The 12020-nt window shown below is 61.2% G+C and overlaps 1 protein-coding gene across 1 annotated transcript in view; it reads right to left on the reverse strand.

Annotated features, from left to right (window-relative positions):
* LOC140429048 (receptor-type tyrosine-protein phosphatase kappa-like) overlaps positions 1–12020 on the reverse strand; it is a 330643-nt gene that overhangs the window by 176198 nt on the left and 142425 nt on the right. The window lies entirely within an intron of this gene.

Below are 12020 nucleotides of genomic sequence, written 5' to 3' on the forward strand. Positions count from 1 at the left end.
ACACCCAAACTCCCAGAGACCCCAACTCCCAGAGACCCCACCCCCAACTCCCAGAGACACCCAAACTCCCAGAGACCCCAACTCCCAGAGACCCCACCCCCAACTCCCAGAGACACCCAAACTCCCAGAGCCCCAACTCCCAGACTCTCCAAATCCCAGAGATCCCCAACTCCCAGAGACCCCCAACTCCCAGGGCCCCCAACTCCCAGACACCCCACAACTCCCAGAGACCCCCAACTCCCAGAGACCCCCCAACACCCAGAGATCCCCCAACACCCAGAGACCTCCCCACTCCCAGAGACCCCCCTCTCCCAGAGAACCCCCCACTCCAAGAGACCCCCCATTCCCACAGACCCCCCCAACTCCCAGAGACCCCCCAACTCCCAGTGACCCCCCAACTCCCAGAGACCCCCGAACTCCCAGAGACCCCACCCCCAACTCCCAGAGACCCCACCCCCAACTCCCAGAGACCCCACCCCCAACTCCCAGAGACTCCAACTCCCAGACTCTCAACTCCCAGAGACCCCCCCAACTCCCAGAGACCCCCCCCAACTCCCAGAGACCCCCCCAACTCCCAGAGACCCCCCCAACTCCCAGAGACCCCCCCAACTCCCAGAGACCCCCCCAACTCCCAGAGACCCCCCCAACTCCCAGAGACCCCCCCAACTCCCAGAGACCCCCCCAACTCCCAGAGACCCCCCCAACTCCCAGAGACCCCCCCAACTCCCAGAGACCCCCCCAACTCCCAGAGACACCCCAACTCCCAGAGACAACCCAACTCCCAGAGACCCCAACTCCCAGAGACCCCCCCTAACTGACAGAGACCCCAACCCCAACTCCCAGAGACCCCACCCCCAACTCCCAGAGACCACACCCCCAACTCCCAGAGACCCCAACTCCCAGAGACCCCACCCCAACTCCCAGAGACCCCAACTCCCAGACTCTCCAAATCCCAGAGATCCCCAACTCCCAGAGACCCCCCAACTCCCAGAGACCCCCCAACACCCAGAGACCTCCCCACTCCCAGAGACCCCCCACTCCCAGAGAACCCCCCACTCCCAGAGACCCCCCATTCCCAGAGACCCCCCAACTCCCAGAGACCCCCCAACTCCCAGAGACCCCCCAACTCCAAGAGACCCCCCCAACTCCCAGAGAGCCCCCCAACTCCCAGAGACCCCCCCAACTCCCAGAGACCCCCCCAAATCCCAGAGACCCCCCAATTCCCAGAGACCCCCAACTCCCAGATATACCCCCAACTCCCAGAGACCCCCCAACCCCCGGAGACCCCCCCAACTCCCGGAGACCCCCCAACTCCCAGAGACCCCCCCCAATGCCCGGAGACCCCCCCAACTCCCAGAGACCCCCCAACTCACAGAGACCCCAATTCCCAGAGTCCCCAACTCCCAGAGACCCCACCCCAACCCTCAGACTCCCCCCAACTCCCAGAGATGCCCCCGACTCCCAGACTCCCCAACTCCCAGAGAACCTGCTCCAACTCCCAGAGACCCCCCAACTCCCAGAGACCCCCCAACTCCCAGAGACCCCCCAACTCCCAGAGACCCCCACAACTCCCAGAGACCCCCCAACTCCCAGAGACCACAACTCGCAGAGACCCCCCCAACTCGCAGAGACCCCCCCAACTCGCAGAGACCCCCCCAACTCGCAGAGACCCCCCCAACTCGCAGAGACCCCCCAACTCGCAGAGACCCCCCCAACTCGCAGAGACCCCCCCAACTCGCAGAGACCCCCCCTACTCCCAGAGACACCCCCAACTCCCAGAGACCCCCGAACTCCCAGAGACCCCACCCCCAACTCCCAGAGACCCCACCCCCAACTCCCAGAGACTCCAACTCCCAGACTCCCAACTCCCAGAGACCCCCCAACTCCCAGAGACCTCCCAACTCCCTGAGACCCCCCCCAACTCCCAGAGACCCCCCCCCAACTCCCAGAGACACCCCCAACTCCCAGAGACCCCCGAACTCCCAGAGACCCCACCCCCAACTCCCAGAGACCCCACCCCCAACTCCCAGAGACTCCAACTCCCAGACTCCCAACTCCCAGAGACCCCCCAACTCCCAGAGACCTCCCAACTCCCAGAGACCCCCCCCAACTCCCAGAGACCCCCCAACTCCCAGAGACCCCTCCAACTCCCAGAGACCCCCCAACTCCCAGAGACCCCCCAACTCCCAGAGACCCCCCAACTCCCAGAGACCCCCCAACTCCCAGAGACACCCCAACTCCCAGAGACACCCCAACTCCCAGAGACACCCCAACTCCCAGAGACACCCCAACTCCCAGAGACAACCCAACTCCCAGAGACCCCCCTAACTGACAGAGACCCCCGAAATCCCAGAGACCCCACCCCCAACTCCCAGAGATCCCCAAACTCCCAGAGACCCCAATCCAACCCCCAGACTCCCACAACTCCCAGAGACCCCCAACTCCCAGAGACTCCAACTCCCAGAGACACCAATCCAACCCCCAGACTCCCCCCAACTCTCAAAGACAACCCAACTCCCAGAGACTCCAACTCCCAGAACCCCCCTAACTCCCAGAGACCCCACCCCCAACTCCCAGAGAGCCCCAACTCCCAGACACCCCCCAACTCCCAGAGACCCCCCAACTCCCAGAGACCCCCCAACACCCAGAGACCCCCCAACACCCAGAGACCCCTTAACAACCAGAGACCCCTTAACAACCAGAGACCCCCCAACACCCAGAGACCCCCCAACACCCAGAGACCCCCCAACACCCAGAGACCCCCCAACACCCAGAGACCCCCCAACACCCAGAGACCCCCCAACACCCAGAGACCCCCCAACACCCAGAGACCCCCCAACACCCAGAGACCCCCCAACACCCAGAGACCCCCCAACACCCAGAGACCCCCCAACACCCAGAGACCCCCCAACACCCAGAGACCCCCCAACACCCAGAGACCCCCCAAAACCCAGAGACCCCCCAAAACCCAGAGACCCCCCAAAACCCAGAGACCCCCCAACACCCAGAGACCCCCCAACACCCAGAGACCCCCCACTCCCAGAGACCCCCCACTCCCAGAGACCCCCCACTCCCAGAGACCCCCCACTCCCAGAGACCCCCCACTCCCAGAGACCCCCCACTCCCAGAGACCCCCCACTCCCAGAGACCCCCCACTCCCAGAGACCCCCCACTCCCAGAGACCCCCCACTCCCAGAGACCCCCACTCCCAGAGACCCCCACTCCCAGAGACCCCCCACTCCCAGAGACCCCCCACTCCCAGAGACCCCCCACTCCCAGAGACCCCCCACTCCCAGAGACCCCCCACTCCCAGAGACCCCCCACTCCCAGAGACCCCCCACTCCCAGAGACCCCCCACTCCCAGAGACCCCCCACTCCCAGAGACCCCCCACTCCCAGAGACCCCCCACTCCCAGAGACCCCCCACTCCCAGAGACCCCCCACTCCCAGAGACCCCCCAACTCCCAGAGATCCCCCCAACTCCCAGAGACCCCCCCAACTCCCAGAGACCCCCCCAACTCCCAGAGACCCCCCCAACTCCCAGAGACCCCCCCAACTCCCAGAGACCCCCCCCAACTCCCAGAGACCCCCCCCAACTCCCAGAGACCGTCCCCCACTCTCAGAGACCCCCACCACTCCCAGAGACGCCCCACACTCCCAGAGACCCCCCCACTCCCAGAGACCCCCTACTCCCAGAGACCCCCCACTCCCAGAGACCCCCCACTCCCAGAGACCCCCCACTCCCAGAGACCCCCCGCTCCCAGAGACCCCCCCACTTCCAAAGATCCCCCACTCCCACAGACCCCCCCAACTCCCAGAGCCCCCCCAACTCCCAGAGACTCCCCCAACTCCCAGAGACCCCCCAACTCCCAGAGACCCCCCAACTCCCAGAGACCCCACCCCCAACTCCCAGAGACCCCACCCCCAACTCCCAGAGACTCCAACTCCCAGACTCCCAACTCCCAGAGACCCCCCAACTCCCAGAGACCTCCCAACTCCCAGAGACCCCCCAACTCCCAGAGACCTCCCAACTCCCAGAGACCCCCCCCAACTCCCAGAGACCCCCCAACTCCCAGAGACCCCCCAACTCCCAGAGACCCCCCAACTCCCAGAGACCCCCCAACTCCCAGAGACCCCCCAACTCCCAGAGACCCCCCAACTCCCAGAGACCCCCCAACTCCCAGAGACCCCCCAACTCCCAGAGACCCCCCAACTCCCAGAGACCCCCCAACTCCCAGAGACACCCCAACTCCCAGAGACACCCCAACTCCCAGAGACACCCCAACTCCCAGAGACACCCCAACTCCCAGAGACACCCCAACTCCCAGAGACACCCCAACTCCCAGAGACAACCCAACTCCCAGAGACAACCCAACTCCCAGAGACAACCCAACTCCCAGAGACAACCCAACTCCCAGAGACCCCCCTAACTGACAGAGACCCCCGAAATCCCAGAGACCCCACCCCCAACTCCCAGAGATCCCCAAACTCCCAGAGACCCCAATCCAACCCCCAGACTCCCACAACTCCCAGAGACCCCCAACTCCCAGAGACTCCAACTCCCAGAGACACCAATCCAACCCCCAGACTCCCCCCAACTCTCAAAGACAACCCAACTCCCAGAGACTCCAACTCCCAGAACCCCCCTAACTCCCAGAGACCCCACCCCCAACTCCCAGAGAGCCCCAACTCCCAGACACCCCCCAACTCCCAGAGACCCCCCAACTCCCAGAGACCCCCCAACACCCAGAGACCCCTTAACAACCAGAGACCCCCCAACACCCAGAGACCCCCCAACACCCAGAGACCCCCCAACACCCAGAGACCCCCCAACACCCAGAGACCCCCCAACACCCAGAGACCCCCCAACACCCAGAGACCCCCCAACACCCAGAGACCCCCCAACACCCAGAGACCCCCCAACACCCAGAGACCCCCCAACACCCAGAGACCCCCCAACACCCAGAGACCCCCCAACACCCAGAGACCCCCCAACACCCAGAGACCCCCCAACACCCAGAGACCCCCCAACACCCAGAGACCCCCCAACACCCAGAGACCCCCCAACACCCAGAGACCCCCCAACACCCAGAGACCCCCCAACACCCAGAGACCCCCCAACACCCAGAGACCCCCCAACACCCAGAGACCCCCCAACACCCAGAGACCCCCCAACACCCAGAGACCCCCCAACACCCAGAGACCCCCCACTCCCAGAGACCCCCCACTCCCAGAGACCCCCCACTCCCAGAGACCCCCCACTCCCAGAGACCCCCCACTCCCAGAGACCCCCCACTCCCAGAGACCCCCCACTCCCAGAGACCCCCCACTCCCAGAGACCCCCCACTCCCAGAGACCCCCCACTCCCAGAGACCCCCCACTCCCAGAGACCCCCCACTCCCAGAGACCCCCCACTCCCAGAGACCCCCCACTCCCAGAGACCCCCCACTCCCAGAGACCCCCCACTCCCAGAGACCCCCCACTCCCAGAGACCCCCCACTCCCAGAGACCCCCCACTCCCAGAGACCCCCCCACTCCCAGAGACCCCCCATTCCCAGAGACCCCCCATTCCCAGAGACCCCCCACTCCCAGAGACCCCCCACTCCCAGAGACCCCCCACTCCCAGAGACCCCCCACTCCCAGAGACCCCCCACTCCCAGAGACCCCCCACTCCCAGAGACCCCCCCACTCCCAGAGACCCCCCACTCCCAGAGACCCCCCACTCCCAGAGACCCCCCACTCCCAGAGACCCCCCACTCCCAGAGACCCCCCACTCCCAGAGACCCCCCACTCCCAGAGACCCCCCACTCCCAGAGACCCCCCACTCCCAGAGACCCCCCACTCCCAGAGACCCCCCACTCCCAGAGACCCCCCACTCCCAGAGACCCCCCACTCCCAGAGACCCCCCACTCCCAGAGACCCCCCACTCCCAGAGACCCCCCATTCCCAGAGACCCCCCATTCCCAGAGACCCCCCAACTCCCAGAGATCCCCCCAACTCCCAGAGACCCCCCCAACTCCCAGAGACCCCCCCAACTCCCAGAGACCCCCCCAACTCCCAGAGACCCCCCCAACTCCCAGAGACCCCCCCCAACTCCCAGAGACCCCCCAACTCCCAGAGACCGTCCCCCACTCCCAGAGACCCCCCCACTCTCAGAGACCCCCACCACTCCCAGAGACGCCCCACACTCCCAGAGACCCCCCCACTCCGAGAGACCCCCCACTCCCAGAGACCCCCCCCCACTCCCAGAGACCCCCCACTCCCAGAGACCCCCCACTCCCAGAGACCCCCCACTCCCAGAGACCCCCCGCTCCCAGAGACCCCCCCACTTCCAAAGATCCCCCACTCCCACAGACCCCCCCAACTCCCAGATAACCCCCAACTCCCAGAGCCCCCCCAACTCCCAGAGACTCCCCCAACTCCCAGAGACCCCCCAACTCCCAGAGACCCCCCAACTCCCAGAGACCGTCCCCCACTCCCAGAGACCCCCCCACTCTCAGAGACCCCCACCACTCCCAGAGACGCCCCACACTCCCAGAGACCCCCCCACTCCCAGAGACCCCCCCCCACTCCCAGAGACCCCCCCCCCACTCCCAGAGACCCCCCCCCACTCCCAGAGACCCCCCACTCCCAGAGACCCCCCACTCCCAGAGACCCCCCACTCCCAGAGACCCCCCACTCCCAGAGACCCCCCACTCCCAGAGACCCCCCGCTCCCAGAGACCCCCCCACTTCCAAAGATCCCCCACTCCCACAGACCCCCCCAACTCCCAGATAACCCCCAACTCCCAGAGCCCCCCCAACTCCCAGAGACTCCCCCAACTCCCAGAGACCCCCCAACTCCCAGAGACCCCCTAACACCCAGAGACACCCTAACACCCAGAGACCCCCTAACACCCAGAGACCCCCTAACACCCAGAGACCCCAACTCTCAGACCCCCCAACTCCCAGAGACCCCCCAACTCCCAGAGACCCCTCAACTCCCTGGGAATCAGCTCCAACTCGCACTCTGGGGAAACACCCCCACATCCCTAACACCCCACATCCCAGCCCCCCCCCGATCCCAGCTCCCCCACACAGGACACAGCCCACTGCAGCTCCTTTTTGAGGATTCCTCAGTGTCCCAGACCCCAGGGGTACAGGGTTTCCCGCCCCAGACCCCAGGGGTACAGGGTTTCCCGCCCCAGACCCCAGGGGTACAGGGTTTCCCGCCCCAGACCCCAGGGGTACAGGGTTTCCCGCCCCAGACCCCAGGGGTGCAGGGTTTCCCGCCCCAGACCCCAGGAGTACAGGGTTTCCCGCCCCAGACCCCAGGGGTACAGGGTTTCCCGCCCCAGACCCCAGGGGTGCAGGGTTTCCCGCCCCAGACCCCAGGGGTGCAGGGTTTCCCGCCCCAGACCACAGGAGTACAGGGCTTCCCGCCCCAGATCCCAGGAGTACAGGGTTTCCCGTCCCAGAGCCCAGGGGTGCAGGGTTTCCCGCCCCAGACCACAGGAGTACAGGGTTTCCTGCCCCAGACCACAGGAGTACAGGGTTTCCCGCCCCAGGGGTACAGGGTTTCCCACCCCAGACCCCAGGGGTACAGTGTTTCCCACCCCAGACCCCAGGGGTGCAGGGTTTCCCGCCCCAGACCACAGGAGTACAGGGTTTCCTGCCCCAGACCCCAGGGGTACAGGGTTTCCCGCCCCAGAGCCCAGGGGTGCAGGGTTTCCCACCTCAGACCCAAGGGGTACAGGGTTTCCCACCCCAGACCCCAGGGGTGCAGGGTTTCCCACCCCAGGGGTACAGGGGTTCCCGCCCTAGACCCCAGGGGTACAGTGTTTCCCACCCCAGACCCCAGGGGTACAGGGTTTCCCGCCCCAGAGCCCAGGGGTGCAGGGTTTCCCGCCTCAGACCCAAGGGATACAGGGTTTCCCGCCCCAGACCCCAGGAGTACAGGGTTTCCCGCCCCAGACCCCAGGGGTGCAGGGTTTCCCACCTCAGACCCAAGGGGTACAGGGTTTCCCACCCCAGACCCCAGGGGTACCGGGTATCCCGCCCCAGACCCCAGGGGTACAGGGTTTCCCGCCCCAGTCCCCAGGGGTACAGGGTTTCCCGCCCCAGACCCCAGGGGTGCAGGGTTTCCCGCCCCAGACCACAGGAGTACAGGGTTTCCCGCCCCAGATCCCAGGAGTACAGGGTTTCCCACCTCAGACCCAAGGGGTACAGGGTTTCCCACCCCAGACCCCAGGGGTGCAGGGTTTCCCACCCCAGGGGTACAGGGTTTCCCGCCCCAGACCCCAGGGGTACAGTGTTTCCCACCCCAGACCCCAGGGGTACAGGGTTTCCCGCCCCAGAGCCCAGGGGTGCAGGGTTTCCCACCTCAGACCCAAGGGGTGCAGGGTTTCCCACCCCAGACCCCAGGGGTACAGTGTTTCCCACCCCAGACCCCAGGGGTACAGTGTTTCCCACCCCAGACCCCAGGGGTACAGGGTTTCCCGCCCCAGAGCCCAGGGGTACAGGGTTTCCCGCCTCAGACCCAAGCGGTACAGGGTTTCCCGCCCCAGACCCCAGGGGTACAGTGTTTCCCACCCCAGACCCCAGGGGTACAGGGTTTCCCGCCCCAGACCCCAGGGGTGCAGGGTTTCCCACCTCAGACCCAAGGGGTACAGGGTTTCCCACCCCAGACCCCAGGGGTAACGGGTATCCCGCCCCAGACCCCAGGGGTACCGGGTTTCCCACCCCAGACCCCAGGGGAACAGGGTTTCCCACCCCAGACCCCAGGGGTACAAAGAACAAAGAACAAAGAAATGTACAGCACAGGAACAGGCCCTTCGGCCCTCCAAGCCCGTGCCGACCATGCTGCCCGACTGAACTACAATCATCTACACTTCCTGGGTCCGTATCCTTCTATTCCCATCCTATTCATGTATTTGTCAAGATGCCCCTTAAATGTCCCTATCGTCCCTGCTTCCACTACCTCCTCCGGTAGCGAGTTCCAGGCATCCACTACCCTCTGTGTAAAAAACTTGCCTCGTACATCTACTCTAAACCTTGCCCCTCTCACCTTAAACACATGCCCCCTAGTAATTGACCTCTCTATCCCGGGGAAAAGCCTCTGACTATCCACTCTGTCTATGCCCCTCATAATTTTGTAGATCTCTATCAGGTCGCCCCTCAACCTCCGTCGTTCCAGTGAGAACAAACCGAGTTTATTCAACCGCTCCTCATAGCTTATGCCCTCCATACCAGGCAACATTCTGGTAAATCTCTTCTGCACCCTCTCTAAAGCCTCCACATCCTTCTGGTAGTGTGGCGACCAGAATTGAACACTATACTCCAAGTGTGGCCTAACTAAGGTTCTATACAGCTGCAACATGACTTGCCAATTCTTATACTCAATGCCCCGGCCAATGAAGGCAAGCATGCCGTATGCCTTCTTGACTACCTTCTCCACCTGTGTTGCCCCTTTCAGTGACCTGTGGACCTGTACTCCTAGATCTCTCTGACTTTCAATACTCTTGAGGGTTCTACCATTCACTGTATATTCCCTACCTGCATTAGACCTTCCAAAATGCATCACCTCACATTTGTCCGGATTAAACTCCATCTGCCATCTCTCCGCCTAAGTCTCCAGACAATCTAAATCCTGCTGTACCCTCTGACAGTCCTCATCGCTATCCGCAATTCCACCAACCTTTGTGTCGTCACCAAACTTACCAATCAGACCAGTTACATTTTCCTCCAAATCATTTATATATACTACAAAGAGCAAAGGTCCCAGCACTGATCCCTGTGGAACACCACTGGTCACAGCCCTCCAATTAGAAAAGCATCCTTCCATTGCTACTCTCTGCCTTCTATGACCTAGACAGTTCTGTATCCACCTTGCCAGCTCACCCCTGATCCCGTGTGACTTCACCTTTTGTACTAGTCTACCATGAGGGACCTTGCCAAAGACCTTACTGAAGTCCATATAGACAACATCCACTGCCCTACCTGCATCAATCACCTTTGTGACCTCATCGAAAAACTCTATCAAGTTAGTGAGACACGACCTCCCCTTCACAAAACCATGCTGCCTCTCACTAATAAGTCCATTTGCTTCCAAATGGGAGTAGATCCTGTCTCGAAGAATTCTCTCCAGTAATTTCCCTACCACTGGCGTAAGGCTCACCGGCCTGTAGTTCCATGGATTATCCTTGCTACGCTTCTTAAACAGAGGAACAACATTGGCTATTCTCCAGTCCTCCGGGACATCCCCTGAAGACAGCGAGGATCCAAAGATTTCTGTCAAGGGCTCAGCAATTTCCTCTCTAGCCTCCTTCAGTATTCTGGGGTAGATCCCATCAGGCCCTGGGGACTTATCTACCTTAATATTTTTTAAGACACCCAACACCTCGTCTTTTTGGATCTCAATGTCACCCAGGCTATCTACACACCCTTCTCCAGACTCAACATCCACCAATTCCTTCTCTTTGGTGAATACTGATGCAAAGTATTCATTTAGTACCTCGCCCATTTCCTCTGGCTCCACACATAGATTCCCTTGCCTATCCTTCAGTGGGCCAACCCTTTCCCTGGCTACCCTCTTGCTTTTTATGTACGTGTAAAAAGCCTTGGGATTTTCCTTAACCCTATTTGCCAATGACTTTTCATAACCCCTCCTAGCCCGCCTGACTCCTTGCTTAAGTTCCTTCCTACTTTCCTTATATGCCACACAGGCTTCGTCTGTTTCCAGCCTTTTAGCCCTGACAAATGCCTCCTTTTTCTTTTTGACGAGCCTACAATATCTCTCGTTATCCAAGGTTCCCGAAAATTGCCGTATTTATCTTTCTTCCTCACAGGAACATGCCTGTCCTGTATTCCTTTCAACTGACACTTGAAAGCCTCCCACATGTCAGATGTTGATTTGCCCTCAAACATCCGCCCCCAATCTATGTTCTTCAGTTCCCGCCTAATATTGTTATAATTAGCCTTCCCCCAATTTGTTGCCTCTCACTGCTGCCTCACAGGACCAGGGACCCGGGGCGGCAGGGTGCTTAGCATTGCTGCTTCACAGCGCCAGGGACCCGGTTCAATTCCGGCAAATTTAGAGAAGTGTTTTTCTATTCCATGATCCACGTTGGTCTGAACAGAGTGTAGATCAATCCCCAGCAGTTAAAGGCGGCTGAATGACGAGGTTTGTGAGAGGGTTTTGTTATAATTAGCCTTCCCCCAATTTAGCACATTCATCCTCGGACCACTCTTATCCTTGTCCACCAGTACTTTAAAACTTACTGAATTGTGGTCACTGTTACCGAAATGCTCCCCTACTGAAACATCTACCACCTGGCCGGGCTCATTCCCCAATACCAGGTCCAGTACCGCCCCTTCCCGAGTTGGACTGTCGACATATTGTTGTAAGAAGCCCCTCCTGGATGCTCCTTACAAACTCTGCCCCGTCTAAGCCCCTGGCACTAAGTGAGTCCCAATCAATATTGGGGCAGTTGAAGTCTCCCATCACCACAACCCTGTTGTTTTTACTCTTTTCCAAAATCTGTCTACCTATCTGCTCCTCTATCTCCTGCTGGCTGTTGGGAGGCCTGTAGTAAACCCCCAACATTGTGACTGCACCCTTCTTATTCCTGATCTCTACCCATATAGCCTCGCTGCCCTCTGAGGTGTCCTCCCGCAGTACAGCTGTGATATTCTCCCTAACCAGTAGCGCAACTCCGCCTCCCCTTTTACATCCCCCTCTATCCCGCCTGAAACATCTAAATCCTGGAACGTTTAGCTGCCAATCCTGCCCTTCCCTCAACCAGGTCTCTGTAATGACAACAACATCAATAGTTCCAAGTACTAATCCAAGCTCTAAGTTCATCTGCCTTACCTGTAATACTTCTTGCATTAAAACATAACTTCAGGCCACCAGACCCGCTGTGTTCAGCAACTTCTCCCTGTCTGCTCTGCCTCAGAGCCACACTGTCCCTATTCCCTAGTTCTCCCTCAATGCTCTCACCTTCTGACCTATTGCTCCCATGCCCAACCCCCTGCCATACTA

This window comes from Scyliorhinus torazame, chromosome 9, assembly GCF_047496885.1.
Source record: "Scyliorhinus torazame isolate Kashiwa2021f chromosome 9, sScyTor2.1, whole genome shotgun sequence".
Classification (NCBI taxonomy): Eukaryota; Metazoa; Chordata; class Chondrichthyes; order Carcharhiniformes; family Scyliorhinidae; genus Scyliorhinus; species Scyliorhinus torazame.